General features: G+C 45.0%; 1 protein-coding gene across 2 annotated transcripts in view; it reads left to right on the forward strand.

Annotated features, from left to right (window-relative positions):
• The window catches only part of LOC147747399 (serine/threonine-protein kinase TNNI3K), a 2,862,006-nt gene that overhangs the window by 1,353,033 nt on the left and 1,490,830 nt on the right, over positions 1–18,143 (forward strand). The gene's annotated exons all lie outside the window — the stretch shown is intronic.

Genomic DNA, 18,143 nt, shown 5'->3' on the forward strand with positions numbered 1-18,143 from the left:
AATTGTACAGGAACACCTTTCAAATAGCATGTTAAGGTAACCATAGAGGCATTATAAACTCCATGAAATGTAATCTCTCTGCAGATCAACGAATGACCTAAGGAAGCCCAAAAATCACGTAAACCAACAAAAGCCTCTTTGTTCTTATGTGTGCATCTTTACTGAAAAGGGAGAAACCAAGCTTCATGTAAAAAATGTACACCAATCTCCACATATCTGCCTATTTGAAAATGCCTCAGACTTAGGGGCCGATTCCGGTCGGAAGGGCACCGAATCGGCCTCAGCATTAGCGGATACGATTCAGAGGCTGAATTTCCGTCTGAGTCATACGCGGGTCCGGACATCGAAGTACGATGCGAACAAGCACGAAATCTCCGTCCGAATCGTTTCCGGGTCCGAACCACTCAGTGCGACTCTCTCACAAGCAAACAGTGGCACGCAATGGAGACGTTTCACGACCGAGCTAGTACGATGCTCGATTCAGACAGCCGGATAGAGTCGGAGCGTCCGTCTCGCAATCGGGGGTCTGAGTCGGACCACCTGTTACCCGCAGCCTTACGACTCGGACACAAACACAGGCATGTACGGTACAGATGGCACCAACGCGTACCCACGGTAGGGGGCGCACTTGTTCGTGACGTATCCATTCAGTCAATGGGAGCCCATGTATCCGTTGTACGATGCGCTCCCATTGACTTTTATGGGAGTCCGACCGAACCGAGTCCGACAGCATACGGCTGCATCGTACTCACTCGGTCGGACTAGAGGAGTCCGGATTGGTCAGAAAACACCCCAGATCCAGCTCGGTCAGAGTGCTTTCCGACCAAAATCGGAATCGGCCCCATGGTGTGAAATTTAACGTGAAAATCATAAGAGAAATAAAAAATGATTGAGCCAAACTCCAGAGGCATTTTAGTAATCGAATAGGGAATTTATTCTTAATGTTTGAAATTAAGCATGGTGTAGGTCGTTTGTTTTATAGCCATTATTTTTTGCATTTGTGTCAAAATATAAGGAACAAACTACTCAGTTGCAGTCAGGTAATTCCATAGCACTCTACTCGATTTCAGAACCTGCAGAGTCCTACTCCATTGCAAAATCGACCTTATATGGCTTAGGGCATTTTGTGGAATAGACATGTAATTTTTTTATGATATTGAATGCAGATGAAACAATATTATTCAATTAATAAATATTAGTTGACAGTGTAGTCATCCCATTATCGACAACAGCCAAAGCCTTTTCCAAACTTTTCTCATGAATTTGTGTCAAATGTTCAACTGCTTCTTGTTGAGAAAGTTTCCAAAGTTCATTAAAACTGGCAAATATAAAATGTTTAGAATGAGGATATCTCCAATCCAACATAAGTTCCTATAAATCAATATTATCCAAAAGGAGGGCTACGTGGCCTTTAACTGCTGACACTGTTGAGTGTGTTCTAACCATTGCTGGCACATTGCAAGCTCTTATACCATGGAACACAACTATATCTACTATTTGTAAAGCAGCTGTACACATCCTCATATTTCTCCCTGAGTGAAGTGAGTATGAAATACCCCAACTCTTGTCCTCATCTTTGATCAGTTCTAACATAATTTATTGAAATCTATCAAGATGACCATCTAAATGCCTTTCCTGATGGTCAACTAAAAGTTTTATTCAAGATTTTTAGAGTCTGAGATTCCTTGTTTTGAGAGGTAGTCCTATTGTAAATATGTACCAGAAGATATGGAGTACCTTGCTTCAGTGTAAACCGAAAGAGCTAGTAAATCTGGAGAGACAATCGGTTTGCTTGATTGTACAATCAAGTGAAGTTTTATCCACATGATCAGCCCTCTAGATGGTCTACCTGCCTTAGATGCCTGTGCATCAATACTATATGTGATGTAACCTGTTCTATAAACTTGATTTAGAGTCCAGGGGGCTTATTTCTGAGCCCTTGTGTCTGTTTGACGCCAGTGCGTCACTTTTTGTGACACATCAGCAGTGTAAAACATACGCCATGTTGCGTCATATTTACAGAGTGACACATCTAGGTAGATGCATCACTTTGTAAAACCCTGCGCCAGGTATAATGTATGCTGGATGGGCGTTCAGACGCAAGTAAGCCAAGTAGAAGTGACGCAGTGAAATCTATGAGATTTCACTGCGCCACTTCTAGGACGCAAATGCGTCAATATCTTACGCCTTTCTCATGACAGGCATAAGACTGACGCAGGCACATTTCACATAGGACTTGCCGATGTGTAATGACCCATTGCTTGAGTTACATCACTTTTGTGACAGACTCCAGCAATGCGTCATTTTTGCGCCTACAGATACGTCAGAAATACTGACGTATCTGTAACTCCTTGCGCAATGATGTGTCATACTGTAAATATGACGCATCATTGGTGTCGCAAGGAGGGTGCATTGAAAAGTGGCGCATTGCTGTTTTCACACAGCGATGCTCACTTTTCATAAATGAGGCCCCAGGTTTCTTGGAAAAGACCTCATTTGAACAACCATCGTGCACAGAACGGTTTTGGGGGGCAAGTAATTTTCTATATGCTCATTCAGATTGTCAAGATTCCCTTTTTGACCACAATGGATAATCTCTTCGCTTCTGTGGCTATGCAAGAAATGCTTGGAATATTGTCTAAATGGACTTTGTCTTCAATTAAGGAAGAGAAGAGAAAAGGCAGTCATTCTAAAGCAGTTGTGCCTCTTCCTATTGAAGGAGCTGCTGCGCCCAATACTTCACTGCACCTAACTAGATTGCGCCCAGATCCCTCTGGGGCGTCGCCTGAGAGTCAAATGTCAGATACCTCTGGGGGCGGGGCAAGTACGCTGTTCTAGCATATTCAAGCCCACAGCTAACTCTAGATCTATCAGCTTGTCCTCAGTTGAGTCCCATCATAGCATTGTACATAAACAATATGTGATTTAAAACTTTTATAGCAATGACAGACATTCCTAATCCATTGTAAAACTTTGTTTTTTAGTGAGTCTCTGCTTTTGATAGAACTAACCTCTGGGTTTGGAACATTTGTCGTAAACACAATTTGACCCTTTTGTGGTCATGACCAGGAGGCAGAAAGTCTAGTATTCGAAGCTACTTTGTAAGGTGTAAAACAAGAAACTCGTGGACAATGAACAAGCTGCCTTGGAAATGCATAATGCCAAAGAAGGATCTGTACCCTCATTAGTAGTCAAACTGGGAGCCTTAAAAGTATGTGGGACCCAAGATGGAACTGTGCCATTGTTACTGCAATTTGCCAAAAGGCCAAAAGGCCCATAGGAATGAATGGGGAGTATACCTAATCGCAAATAAGATAGCGATTTGAAGGGTGCCAGGGGTGTCCAAAGGACACCCTGTAGCACCCCTCAAATGAAATTTTACACAGGTGTTGCACACACACATGTCCAAAGGACATGTGTGTGTGTAACATGCAACTCAGAAAAATGCATTTGAATGCATTTTTCTGAGTTTTCGCAATTTACCACGAGGTCTGACCTCGCGGTAAATTGCGGCAAGAAATTGCGAATTCGCAAACTTAAATTGGATGTTGAATTGCATTTAAGGAATCTCAAATAGAGATTCCTTAAATGTCATTCCTCGCAAAATTGCGAGATCGCAATTAGCGATTTTTACATTTGGGATGCTGAATCCCAAATGCAAAAATCGCTCTCGCAAAGGGCCAGATTCTCAGAATCTGGCCCTTTGCGAGCGCTATTTTCTTTGATGAATCGGGCGGTTAATGTCTACTTTCTTCAGCTCTCAGTAGGATCAAGACATTCCAGTTAGATTTTGTAAAATAAATGATTTTAGCAGTGAAATACACACTCTTCCAATTAAATATTTAAATAATAACTAAAAAGCAAACACATTTTTGAACATGCTGTTATTTTGTTAATTGGTAATATATGAAAATGTGTGTGAATAAAACCATCACTCCTGTGCTTAGCACAAGTAATACTGACGTGCAAATGATCATGAATAAAACTTTATTGACAAGAAGGAACAATTTAAGCTAATAACATACTTCATATGTTTTATATGGTGTATAAAACTTATTTCATGTGAAGTGAAAATAGTATTCCTTTTTTAAAATAACTTTTTTTCCCTTTCCCTGGGATTTATTAATGCATTCCATGTTGTGCTATAAAATAGGGGAATTCGTAAATCATGACTCTTTGAGGTACAAATGGAAAGGGGCGACCACTCGGTCCCCCCGAACGTATGGCAGAGTACCTCGATCCCCCCGGGAAGCCATTTTGGGCGGGAGGCGCGTCTCGGCTGGTATGCCCGAAGCGGCGTAGCCGGGCCGCGCTCTTTCCCGCCCTAGAGTGGGCTGGCCTAGACACTGACGCGGCTGGCCACGCCCTCGGGGCAGGCAGGGGCGGGTTTACGCCCGCCCTGAAGACGGATAAAAAGGGACGCAAGACCAGAAGACATCCTCTTGTTCCTGTGCTCTGAAGCTGCACCCCCTCGCTGCACGTGAGCTCGAGACGGAACGAAGAGCCAATTTTGAGCGTTGTAATCTTTCTTTTGTCTTACAGATAGATTTCTCTCTGTCGGAGAAATGCCCAAGAAAGGCGGGAAGAGAATGACGACCGAACAGATGGTTCGGGTTCTCATGAAGGAGATGGCTGAGCTGAAGAAGCGGGTGGCGGAGAGAGACGGGGAAGGGGGGCCGGAGCGTCCGTCGGCTGGAGCAGCTCCAGGAGGAAGAGCCAAGAGGCCAAGGAGGGGACCAGCTGGGGGAGACGCCCCGGTTCCCTGTACCCCGCTCGAAGCGCCAACCCCAGTACCGGCGGAGGGGAATCCGATTCCTGTGGTGGTCACCCCGGTGTCCAAGGAGGATATGCCGCCCGAGCTGGCAGCACAACTTACAGCATGGTTGGGCGACAGTAGTGAGGGCGCCACGGCTGCCGAGGCCCAGGCGCTGATGAAACAATTGCGCGAGAAACGGGATGCAGCCAAGGTGTCCGCGCCGGCTGCAGTAGTCGACAAGCCACAAGGGACGATTGCGAGCGCAGATGCAGCGTCCGGTGCAGGTAAGCGGCCATTGCCGATTGCGAGGGATGAGTCAGCACCCTCTCGTAGAGAAAGGTTGGGTCAACATGTGCCTTTGGCAATTAAGGAGAAGATTTGGGCGGGGGAATATGTGAACATCTTCTCGTTGCTTGTTGATCATTATGAGGTGGAGCATGTTAAGGGTCAGAAAGATCTTATGCATCCGAGTGTTTGGCGGGCAAAAATGGCCGCCTTTAAGGTAAATGAGACTATCGGCAATTGGGGCAATGCATGGGGAATTTTTTACGTCGATCTTGGGGGAACGTAGGCCCGAGTTGCTTTCTGAGTTGCCGACCTATCAGTCACGAATCATGGGGTACTCGACATCACACCAGGGTAACCATTGGTTCTGCTATGATAATCTTTTTAGAAAGGCAAAAGAGCATAATAAAAGCTTAACCTGGGATTGTTATGATTCTTTGACATGGGATAAAATGAAGGAGACAGGTATGTTGAAAATGCCATTGGTAGGAAGTAATGTTGGCGAATCCTCCCGCCAATATGGGGGGACGCCCTTTCGGTCAGGTACGAGTACCGACGATTACTCGAGACCTGCCGGCAATACAGGAAAAAGGGGGTTCTGCTTCAATTTCAACAGAGGTAAATGTACCAGGCCCCAGGGGTCGTGTAAATTTAAACATGAATGTAGTGGGTGCGGGTCGTCCCATCCTGAGTCCACGTGCAGAGCCAAAACGGGTGATAACGGGGGGAGAGGAGGCGCCAAACAGGTCTAACGTAGTCCGAGGGGCGCCTTTACCTACCCCGATTGATACCTTGGCGATGATTCCCTGGCTCAGTGAATACCCGGATCGTACTTCTGCTGGGGTGCTGCGGAACGGATTTTCGTATGGTTTCCGCATCCCGGTAGGGGACTTTCAGGGTGTGGAGAAGTGTAAAAATCAACTTTCCGTCCTGCAGCATACGACCGTGGTTCAGGATAAGATCCGGAAAGAGGTTACTCGAGGTCGGGTCGCCGGCCCGTTTAGTATACCCCCGGTACAGGATTTTGTTTGTTCTCCTTTAGGGGTGGTCCCCAAGAAGGACCCAGGTGAGTTCCGACTGATTCATAATTTGTCAGCTCCACGTGGTCTTTCTGTAAACGATGCAATAGATCCGGAAGTGTTTTCGGTGCGGTACGCATCCTTCGACGAGGCCGTAGCCATTTTGAATCGCCTGGGGCCCGGGGCGCTGATGGCGAAGTCAGATATCGAGTCAGCGTTCCGGTTGCTCCCGGTACACCCAGACGACCAGCGTCTCCTAGGTTTCATGTTTCAGGGTTATTATTACATGGATAGGTGTATGCCGATGGGGTGCTCTATATCTTGTGCCTATTTCGAGAAATTCAGTAGTTTTCTACAATGGGTCTTCACAAAGAAGACGGGTTTCCAACATGTAATGCATTACCTTGATGATTTTCTGTTCCTTGGGGCAGCCGGGGATCTCGAATGTGGCCGGGCCTTGGCCGAATTTTTTGTATTGATGAAGCATTTTGGTGTGCCATTGGCACCAGGTAAGACGGTGGGCCCTGCGACTTGCCTCGAGTTTCTGGGGATCGAGTTAGACTCCAGAGAGGGTTGTTTTCGTTTGCCAACTGACAAAGTGTGGAAGTTCAGGGCAGCCCTGCAAGTGTGTCTAAATGGATCTAAAGTTACGCTGCATCAATTACAGCAGTTGGTGGGACAGTTGAATTTTGCCCTGAGAGTTATACCGATGGCCCGCCCCTTTTCTCGTTCAATTGCCCAAGCTATGGTCGGCCTAAAGGAGGGCCATCATCGCACGAGACTATCGGCTGAGGTCCGCCAGGACGTGCGTATTTGGTTAGCATTTCTGGCGGACTTTAATGGTCGAGTCATCTGGAACAAACCAGCCGTGTCCTCTGAAGAGCTGGGGCTATGGACAGATTCAGCAGGTAGCATAGGTTTTGGTGCCATCTTCGGCACAAAATGGTCGGCACAAAGGTGGCCGACATGGTGGCATGACAATGGTCTGACAAGTAATATTGCTTTCCTGGAACTTTTCCCCATTTTGGTGGCCCTGAGAACCTGGCCGGAAGGGTTCAAAGATCACTCTGTGATATTTTGGTCTGACAATATGACCGTGGTCGAGTGCATCAATAGTCAGGCAGCACGATGTAAACTGATTTTAAGACTGCTCAAAGAAATTGTTTTACTGTGTATGCAACTGAATGTGCTATTCAGAGCAAAACATGTCCCAGGGGTAATGAATCAGGCGGCTGATGCACTGTCTCGTTTTCATATGCAGGCTTTCTCGGGTTTCCTTCCCTCAGCGGACCCAGAGCCGGCACCCTTTCCCGAAGCTCTCTGGTCTCTCGGTGCCCCGAACTTCGTCACCTCGTGGGAGAGAGTCTAGCACCAAGGACGAGGAAGGCATATGAAGGGGCGTTTCGGTCCTATTTAGCCTTTTTGGGGACTGATAGAGAGAGGCTTTGGGGCCATGAGGAATGGGTAGTGAATTTTCTGATGTCCTTACGTAGGGCTGGGAAATCGGTGGCTACGGCCCAGAGGCATCGTGCTGCTATTTCCTTTGTTGCCAGGGCCCATAGTATCCAGGACCCGACAGCGTCTTTCGTCGTACAGAAAGCGCTGCGTGGGTGGCAACGCCTTGAGGGTCGCAGAGTAGATGAGAGGCGCCCGATAGGTTTGGATAGGTTGGCCCAGTTGTTGGCTACACTCCCTGCCACATGTTCATCTCAGTTCGAGGCGGTATTGTTCCGAGCCGCTTTTACGCTAGCATTTCACGGGGCGATGCGGGTAAGCGAACTGGTGGCAAGGAACAAACAGGATGTGGCAGGGGGTTTGTGCCGAGAACACGTTCAGATCAGAGGAGAGGCAATGACTATCTCCTTTGTCAGGTCCAAGACCGATCAAGACGGGATGGGTGACTGCATAATCATACGCAGGATTCCCGGGTCCTCCATGTGTCCGGTAAAGTGTTTAGAAGATTACCTAGCACAAAGGGTGGCACTATGGGGGGGGACCTTGTTGAGACACGCGGACGCCACCCCACTGACGAAATTTCAGTTTCAGCGGGTGCTTGCGATGTCAATTGCCGCTGCGGGCCTGAACCCGGGCGAGTTTGGGACCCATTCCTTTCGGATAGGGGCTGCTACGGAAGCTACAGCCAGGGGTCTTAATGTTGAACAAGTGAAACGAGTGGGGCGTTGGTCCTCCAATTGTTATAAGAGGTATGTGCGGTTGCACATGTTGTAAAGCTGTAATGATGTACTCACGCCTCTTGTTTTTGTTTGGTTTTCAGTTGCGCAAGCCTACGAGGCGGGGCGGACTATGCAGTCGACCCAACACCGGGCCAGCGGTCAGACATCACCGGCTGTGGAAAAGGAGGTGTGGGTCGTGGGCCACTCATACGTGAGGCGTGCCGCGGACATATTCAAAGCAGGTGACATGATTCACGTAGCTGGGGAATACGGGTACAGGGTGTCCTTCTACGGAAGAGGCGGTCTCTGTATTGACCAGTTTCAAGCATATTTTGAGTATTTGTTAGGGCGGACGAGGTCACCGCCGTCTATAGTCATAGTACATCTAGGGGGCAATGATTTGGTCACCACCGGTAGACGACTTCTCCTGGAGGCAATGCTTTCCACTGTAAGTTGGTTGGCGAGGAGAGTTCCGGGGTGCACAATTGCGTGGTCCCATATGATCCCACGAAAGGTGTGGCGGGGGGCTATTTCTATTCTTGCTTTGAATCAGTCTGTTAGAAAGCTTAATAACAAAGTGAGTAGGTTGTTCCGTTCCGGGACATTGCATTCTATTCCGCATGGCTGTATTAATGATGACAGTATGTATTCGGGGGATGGTGTGCATTTGTCTCGGGTGGGGAATGAGTTACTCATAGGAGACTTCTTAGCATGGTTAAAAAACGTTAAAGCATGACCTTTAGGTAGGAGCTTTTTGGGGGGTCCGGATAGCCGGTCAACTATCCGGCCTGTGGTGGTAAGGTCATGATCGGTGAGCAGTAATTGGAAGATCCCTATGAGTGGGCGTCACCCAACACGGATGGGAGCGCTCGGGAGAGGTGGCCTTTGGCCCCTCAACGGGGAGGCGGTCCCTTCTAAGGATGGGCCGCCGGAAGGAAAGGAAAGGCGGTCAAGGCCCCTTCCTGTGTAGGAGGGGTTACAGCCCCCTCCTGGGGAATTTCCCGGGGCCAGTGACGTCTGCGACGGCAGATGTGGTAAGTTGTGTGGGGTTTGGGGGGAGGTCTACGCTACCTTCTAGATACTCACACGAGTCCTCGAACGACCTTTAAGTGGCGTCGAGTTTATTGGGGCCCCCGTCAAGTCAAGGGAAATTGGTAGTTGCACTTGAGGTACGCCTCAGTGCTGTCGCCCCTCCCAAGTGAGGGGGGGTATTTCTGGTTAGGGATCTTGACACCGGTTACGACCTTGCCGTTGGCCCTTAAACGTTAGGATGTACAATTTCAATATTTCAAGAAAATGTTTTGTAGGTTGTTAGTTCGGCTAGGAGAACCTCTGTATTAGAGAATCTGTTAAGGTTAGCCAAACATCGCAATGTGGTAATGAAATTGTACATTAATATGAAACTGTTTAATGTTTTAATTTTTTGTTTTAATAAATACGGCCGGGGAGGGTCACTCCCTCCCTCTTCCAAAAACTTCAAGAACTGTTTCCGGTTTCCCTCCTTTGGGGATTGTGTTGAGAGGGGGTGGCGGGTATCTCAGCCATATGGAAAGGGGCGACCACTCGGTCCCCCCGAACGTATGGCAGAGTACCTCGATCCCCCCGGGAAGCCATTTTGGGCGGGAGGCGCGTCTCGGCTGGTATGCCCGAAGCGGCGTAGCCGGGCCGCGCTCTTTCCCGCCCTAGAGTGGGCTGGCCTAGACACTGACGCGGCTGGCCACGCCCTCGGGGCAGGCAGGGGCGGGTTTACGCCCGCCCTGAAGACGGATAAAAAGGGACGCAAGACCAGAAGACATCCTCTTGTTCCTGTGCTCTGAAGCTGCACCCCCTCGCTGCACGTGAGCTCGAGACGGAACGAAGAGCCAATTTTGACCCACCCACCAGCCCCTGAAAGACAGCCAGTTGTTTGTAATAAAATGGATCAATAATTCTATTTCGTTTACAGGTTGTGGTATTATCGTGTTGATATTGAGTGTGTAATAAAGTTGGTCGATTTTATGTATGTTTTGTGATTAAAGATATTCGGTTTTTAGTGTCCATTTATAAGCATGCTTATTTTGGTCATAGTGGCCAATGTATTGTTTGTTTAGTTAGCATTGTCGTATTTATTTTGGTCGGGCGGTAAGGTCATGATCGGTGAGCAGTAATTGGAAGATCCCTATGAGTGGGCGTCACCCAACACGGATGGGAGCGCTCGGGAGAGGTGGCCTTTGGCCCCTCAACGGGGAGGCGGTCCCTTCTAAGGATGGGCCGCCGGAAGGAAAGGAAAGGCGGTCAAGGCCCCTTCCTGTGTAGGAGGGGTTACAGCCCCCTCCTGGGGAATTTCCCGGGGCCAGTGACGTCTGCGACGGCAGATGTGGTAAGTTGTGTGGGGTTTGGGGGGAGGTCTACGCTACCTTCTAGATACTCGAACGACCTTTAAGTGGCGTCGAGTTTATTGGGGCCCCCGTCAAGTCAAGGGAAATTGGTAGTTGCACTTGAGGTACGCCTCAGTGCTGTCGCCCCTCCCAAGTGGGGGTGGGGTATTTCTGGTTAGGGATCTTGACACCGGTTACGACCTTGCCGTTGGCCCTTAAACGTTAGGATGTACAATTTCAATATTTCAAGAAAATGTTTTGTAGGTTGTTAGTTCGGCTAGGAGAACCTCTGTATTAGAGAATCTGTTAAGGTTAGCCAAACATCGCAATGTGGTAATGAAATTGTACATTAATATGAAACTGTTTAATGTTTTAATTTTTTGTTTTAATAAATACGGCCGGGGAGGGTCACTCCCTCCCTCTTCCAAAAACTTCAAGAACTGTTTCCGGTTTCCCTCCTTTGGGGATTGTGTTGAGAGGGGGTGGCGGGTATCTCAGCCATATAGTTTAGGCTCCTGTTATTGTTCGGTGTTCTGTGGTGCCATGTTCTCTTTACAAGAACACATTGTTTCATGTAATACAAAGAGAAAGGAGTGCGATTGTACTGACATATATCGGCACCCTGTGGTTCAGGTGGCATCATTTCCTTGGAAGGTCAAAGGTCATGATGATATCACTTCCTCTGATGTTATTTAAGGTCAAAACATGTGTGCTGTCACTCGCTACGCTTGGCATTTTGGTGACTCGACGTCTAGGCTGTTGCCGTGTCGGTTTGTATCACATTTCCTGCAGCGTCTACTATTTCCTGCTTTTTACCCCTTTTGAAGCAGTTTCCCTCCTTCCAATGATTTAAGAAAACATGGGACACAGTCCGCAGTATCCTTTCTGAAATGCGTGTCTCTACTATCAAGCCACACAGATGCCCATACAAATCACATTTTAAAGCCAGTCAACACAATATATTGGAAAATATATTTTAATGGTTTTAAATACAGCGTCAATAAAAACACCTTGTAAAACATATATAGATTTGAAGGAATAATGTCCCTGACGCCTGTCTCTCCTCCGCCATCTAACAGGTGACTCATTAAACCAGGTTTGCAATATACGTGGCAGTAAATCTCGGATTCATTGTGGTGGCAAAGTCCGTATCGAAGATTCTACCAGAGGAAGGAAAAATACATTCCGTGGCCCTTCCCCTGACTGCAGCTCTTGTTAGCATTGTGGCAGGCAGGCCCGCTTTCTGCCTGACAGGAAGAATGCTTTTGAAAGCGCTTTCAAAATGCTGCCAATCCCCTTTCCTTTATATAAAAATAAAACACCACTTTCTATTCTCTGTCATGCAAGGGCCGCATGTCGCCGATGGCAGACATTTCAGTACGTTTCGTTAGCCCTGCTCCTCTCTGTCGCCTTGAAAAAAATCTCTTTTTCTCTTTTAAGCCTGCGCGCTTCTCCTCGCCTTGAAGTGTGTGCCTTAAACCCTGAAGAGGCACTTACAGAACAATCACGTTTGTACTTTGCCTTTCCTTCCTCCAGCCTGCTGCTGCCTCTGTTCCTTCCGCGTTTGCCCGGCGACTCGCCCACATGACTGATGCTGGCATGCAACACTGGCCCAGACAGAGTGGAAGACTCTTTCCCATCTGATTAATGTTTTCATTTGACATCTAATGATGTTTGAAAACAATCCCGCTTGCCGTCCGCCGCTCTCTTTAAATATTCCGCTGAAGATGAAATCAGAATCCGATTTACTTGAGACTGAAAGGATCACAGAGACATTGTATAGAGCCATTGCATTTTTATGACCAGATCTATCATCCTGTGGCTTTGTTTTATGTGAAGTCAGAACGCTGCAGGACGATGATTTGTGGCAGTCCTGGTTGGGAGAGTTTAAATGCTATCTTCAAACCCATTATCTAAAAGGAATTTGTGTTCTCTGCTTCACTGTTTCCTCTTATAAAAGTTTCAATATCTAATGTTTTTGTGTTGAGCCCATCAATATTGCTTTCATTTCACTTTTATCTCTTAACTGCCTAAAAACAGTTAATTCCTGTCTTGCCCTTGAGTTCAAAACACATAACGCATGATATACTGAAGGGAAGGGGCCAGTTTAGCATCACCGCTCCAGAGGCGTCGCTAACAAGTTTGTGTGAACATGGGCAGTAATTACTGCATCTGGAAAATAAGGATATCCTGGGTGGGAGAGGGGGGAGGTTACTGGAAGTGGCAAAAACACTTACCTATTCGGTGCTTTCAGAGCAGAATGAGGCATATCATGAGTATCCACACCGATGAACTATGGCCCTCATTTATGAAAAGTGACGCATTGCTGCGTGAAAACAGCGATGCGTCACTTTTCACTGCTTCTCCTTTCGACACCAATGATGCGTCATATTTACAGTATGACGCAACATGGAGCAAGGAGTTACAGATACGTCAGTATTTCTGACGTATCTGTATGGAGCAAAAGTGATGCATTGCTGGAGTGTGACACAAAAGTGAAGCAACTCCAGCAATGAGTCCTTTCACATGGGGCAATCCCCATGTGAAAGGGCCTGCTTCAGTCTTACGCCTGCTGTGAGGCAGGCGTAAGAAATTGACGCATTTATGTCCTAGAAGTGGCGCAGTGAAATCTTATAGATTTCACTGCGTCACTTCTATGACCCTTTCATGCATCAGAACACGCCCCGCATACATTATACCTGGCGTAGGTATAATGTAACGCAGGGGTTTACAAAGTGACGCATCTACCTAGATGCGTCACTTTGTAAATATGGTGCAACAAGACACATTTTTTACGCTGCTGGTGCGTCACAAAAAGTGACGCAACGGCAGCGTAAAAGTGGCGCACGGCCTCATAAATGTATGCCCCCCTATGTATTTAGCATTTTTTCAGGCAAATTTCGTCAGGCTTCTCCTGGCGAAATCTGGCAGAACAAAGGGGCCGATTTACAAGCCCCTTGCGCAAGGGTCTTGTAAATCTGCCCCAAAGTTATGGAGGTGCAATCATTCCAAATCAAGTTGGAATTCTGCTCCATACTCAAACTCCTAATTGCACACAAATCAGTATTTAACCCAATTCTGCAAACTGAGGAATAACTCTGATTACCGCATGAATGTTATTTGAATTTATGATATTTAGAAATTATATGGATATCGCTGTCTAAGAAGAACTACAGCAAAGCGTCCAAGGTGTCCCACGTGTATGTTGCTTTGACTGAGGCTGCCACGCATCCAACAAGGTTAGACTGCAGCCCCGTGGAGGCTTACAACCCCTGAAACAGCAGGGTGATGATGAGGAGCTATATGGGAGAGCAATCAAAGTTTTGGTGAATGTTTTGAATCTTTTGCATGTGAAAGCTGATCAGTTCCTCAAAAGCCATCAGGCTTAGCCATATCCCTGCCAAATCATTCATCCACACGACCAAGCACTCTGCCTCTGAATTATTTACTTTCATTTTCTCATGTCTTCCCTGTGATCATTTGAAGCATTTTTTCTTTGTTCCAATCATTTCATATATGTGCATACTGGATTAAAGGTGAGGTGTATCCGCTTCCTTAATTCTTTTGATATTTGTATTACTCTCAGTATGGGTGATCATGAGACACCAACAGATGCAATTTGCTAGAAATGGAAATCCAACCTCATTTACTAGAATGCTAAGAAGTGCTCCCAGAGTTCCATACCATATCCAAATGATGCAACTGATAACTGCTTTCATTGTTACGATCATCTCCTAACACCATGTTTCAAGGAAGCTTATAGCAGGGTATCTCAGAGCTTTATCAGCATCAATTCACAGAGCACAGAGATTTGTTTTCTCCTACCCATAATTGCAAGACAATTAGCCACTGACCTATGAGGTAGCAGACAATTCATTTACCCCTCTAATTGAAGGTTTTCTATGAACACCAAGAGCTATGTAATATTTAATGCTCCAGGTACAATGAATATTTTCCCCTGTTGTACCCCCAGAGCACTTTGGTATTAAGGAGGGTGACACAGATGGTTCTAAGCCCCCTTCATAGTAAGGGATGTGCTGTCATATTTATTTATTTATTTATTTATTTATTTATTTATTTACATTGCACAACTAATACCCTAAGGCGTCTAGGCGCTTGTCATTGAACATCCTTCCTGCAGTGAGATAAAGAAGTGATATAGTCTGAAAATATAGCAGAATCTATGCCGTAAAAAGCCAAGTCTTCCAACCCTTCCTGAAAGAGATCAAATCAGGCGAATCTTTAAGTATAAATGGCAGATGATTCCACAATCTGGCAGTGATATTTAAAAAGTCGATGTGCATCCGAGTAATCCCAAGAGAAATGCCCTTCTTTTGCATAGGGCTGTGTCCCCATTTCAGTGAGGAAACCTTTTGCCTTTGTGTTCAAGTCCTGTTACAGATGGAGGTGCAAAGACAAAAACGTTGGCAAGAGGTACATTGATTGTGTGCCACATAAAGGGTTGCACACTGTCAATGTGTTGTTCACCCCCACACCTCTTGGGAGGGGGACACAGAGTTCTAGAGGTTCCCCAATGAAACCCCTGTTGAAGGGTCCAGTCTCACACTGCACTGGATATCTGGCCCTCTTTTAAAGTGAGGTCGGGTTTCTCTCTGCAGTAAAAGGAAGACTAGTGGCTACAAACATCTGGACCTCTTTCATTAAAGCACTGTTCACACAGTACAAGTGTGAGTTTTGCCTGCGAGCATTGATTGTAAGAGGGTGCACTTCTCCGATTCACAGAGAGCGCACCCAGTTGAGGGTGTGCCATGGCCTAAAGTGGAACTGTGCACCATCTTTGTAGTAGGGGCCTCACATTCTGATAATATTTATTTGATCTGAAATATGTATATTCTTTTGCATAGAAGAATTTAGGATAATGTTCTCTGGAATATCTTAAGGAAACATTCTCTATGATCCATCAATTGCGATTCACCAGTTACAGTAAGACTGACCAAAACTGTGGGATTAGATTGATTCATGATGCCCCCACTGCATATGTTCGGCTGTATACCAGCTAGCTCACAATGTCACTATGAACCCCTCTTACCAAGGAGAAAATAGTTTCTGGCAACTATCAAACATGACAACCCTGTTCCCTCAGTGATCGTGAAAGCAGCACAGTACTTTTAGCCCAGTCTCTCGTGCTCACTTTGTCTCACAGAGATACAATGAATAAAGGATGGGAACATTTTCAATAAACATTTATTGAACAAGCATCATTCTCGTGTAAAATATGTGTGCTGCAACAACCATAAGATAGAAATAGATGTATATGGTTATAAACACCTGTGAGAAAAAATGTGAGAAAAAATACCCAGGCAAATTTCCTGAACCAACTGACACATGAAGAAATAAATCAGTACATATTTAAAGAAAGATACTGCACCATTGTATGTACATATAAAGATACAAATTTAATAACATGATATTGAATAAAAATTGATTCTTAATTATACAAAAAAAGATAAAAAAGATTAGTGGCATATAACAATATGCATATCTTCAATCAGATGAATAGTTCATTGGGTATAAAAGACAGATGGTTTCCTGTTTTTTGTCGACGCGTTTCCACACTTATGTGCCTTCCTCAGGACTGTACCATCACACTGTAAAAAGATTTTAAAATTGATTTTACAAATGTTGTATTACTATGTACATAGCAATTAGTGCCTAGATTTTTCTAACATGTGCTCATAGTTGGTTTTTTCCATCATTGATAATACCGACTTTTAACATATCCTAAACAATTTAATACATCTGCCCAAAAGACGAGTACAGTGCGTTAAAAAAGGACTCATTATAACAAATGTTATCTAACTAAAGACACCATACTGGTCATTTCTATCTATTCATAGTATCATGTATATAGCCAATGTCACACTCTAAACAGTAAGAAAAGAAAGAAAGAAGGAAAACGATGCACAAATGGCATAGATATATGGCTTACTTAGATTAAGAGAGCATGGAAGGTCTAGATATATGGCCCCTTTCAGATATGAAGATAAGGACCTAACTTTAGATGTTGCACACTATTCTATATAGAGAATGTTATTTCTGACAAGTTGATATATGGTGTAGCAATATATAGCATTGCTATGAGGATGAGGTTACACTGTGTTTCACCTATTTTCTTATTGCTATTCTATTTTGGCCATAGTTGTAGCATTTATAATTTAAAAGAAGAGCTTACCTATTATAAGCAAGCGAACATATTTGATGCGAAGAAAACAGTAATCAAATTGCCATCTAGGTCAGTATGCGGATTGATGGAGAACCTGCATAGTAAAAACATTATTTTTTTTAATGTGCGTTTTTTGATTAAGCCAGTTTAGGTAGGGGATCTTCAAGTTGTAGGAGCATTTACCTGATTATTAACCGGTGCTTAGACTTGATAGAATACTTAGAAAAATAGCTCGAATAATTTCATTCATATACTGGGCTGCTTCTATTCGCCTCGCTGGGACAAACAAAAATGGTCTGATTACTGGCATAGTAATGATATTTTGTTCTAATACGAAGGTGGAATACATAGTAGACGGCAATATTCTTTCATGAAAACAGCCATTTTTTCGCTTCCCGCCCCTCTATATATGTATATGTTTTTTACCTTGCTGGGACAAACAAGAATGGTCTGATTATTGGCACAATAATAATAATGTTTTGTGCCAATAAAAAGGGTGAAGTAAATAGTAGGTAGCATTATTCTTTGATAAAAACAACCATTTTTTGCTTCCCTGCCCTATATTTATATGTATGCTTATTTAGGTAAGCTATTTTATTCTCTATGCTGCTTATTACTAAATAAATGTAAACGTGTGTATCTACATGTCCATATCACGCTTATTTTCTCTATTAAATTTGTATCACTCTGAGTTCTGTATTAGTCTTACCCCGTATTTGCAGGTGGTTCTCATGCGCTTTGATTTCTAAGCCGTGTGTATAATTACACTGTATGTCTGGTTATTGGTCGCCCATCTGTAATGAGTTTGAAGTGAACATTAACCATCGGCTCTTACATATGTAGTGCGCTTTAACATAACGAGCATGACTGTCATATTTACCTATTAGTGGTTCGATATACTTTGCTGGCGACTTCCGCTAGTAATGTTTAGGTAATAGTTTCAGAGCTTAAAGCAGTGTGGCGGTTCTTATCGTCTACAAAAATAAGACAGCATTCAGTGTTTCCTGTTAATCATGATATTACTCTAACGTTATAACTAAGTAGTTTTAAAGGCTTCATTTAGATTTTCGTAACCATTTATTTACCAGAAAAAGGGTTTTCACCATCACAATCCCGCTTCGGTAATTACTGCTAGATGTCACACAGGTCGGGCAGTCTGAAACAATACATGTTGACACTAGCGTTATTTATTGTCTATTTTCCAATATCAAGCGCATGTGGCGTCATCTGCACTACATTAGGAAGGGGGCTAGGTTTACTCTTACCTGCGTTATTACTCGCTTGTACGGACTGTGCACCACAGCGTTTTCACGTTTTCTGTTACTTCGGCAAAGAGTTTGTTTTGCCGATTTCTATTGGTCTTTATAC

Source organism: Lissotriton vulgaris, chromosome 1_1 (assembly GCF_964263255.1).
Source record: "Lissotriton vulgaris chromosome 1_1, aLisVul1.2, whole genome shotgun sequence".
NCBI lineage: Eukaryota > Metazoa > Chordata > Amphibia > Caudata > Salamandridae > Lissotriton > Lissotriton vulgaris.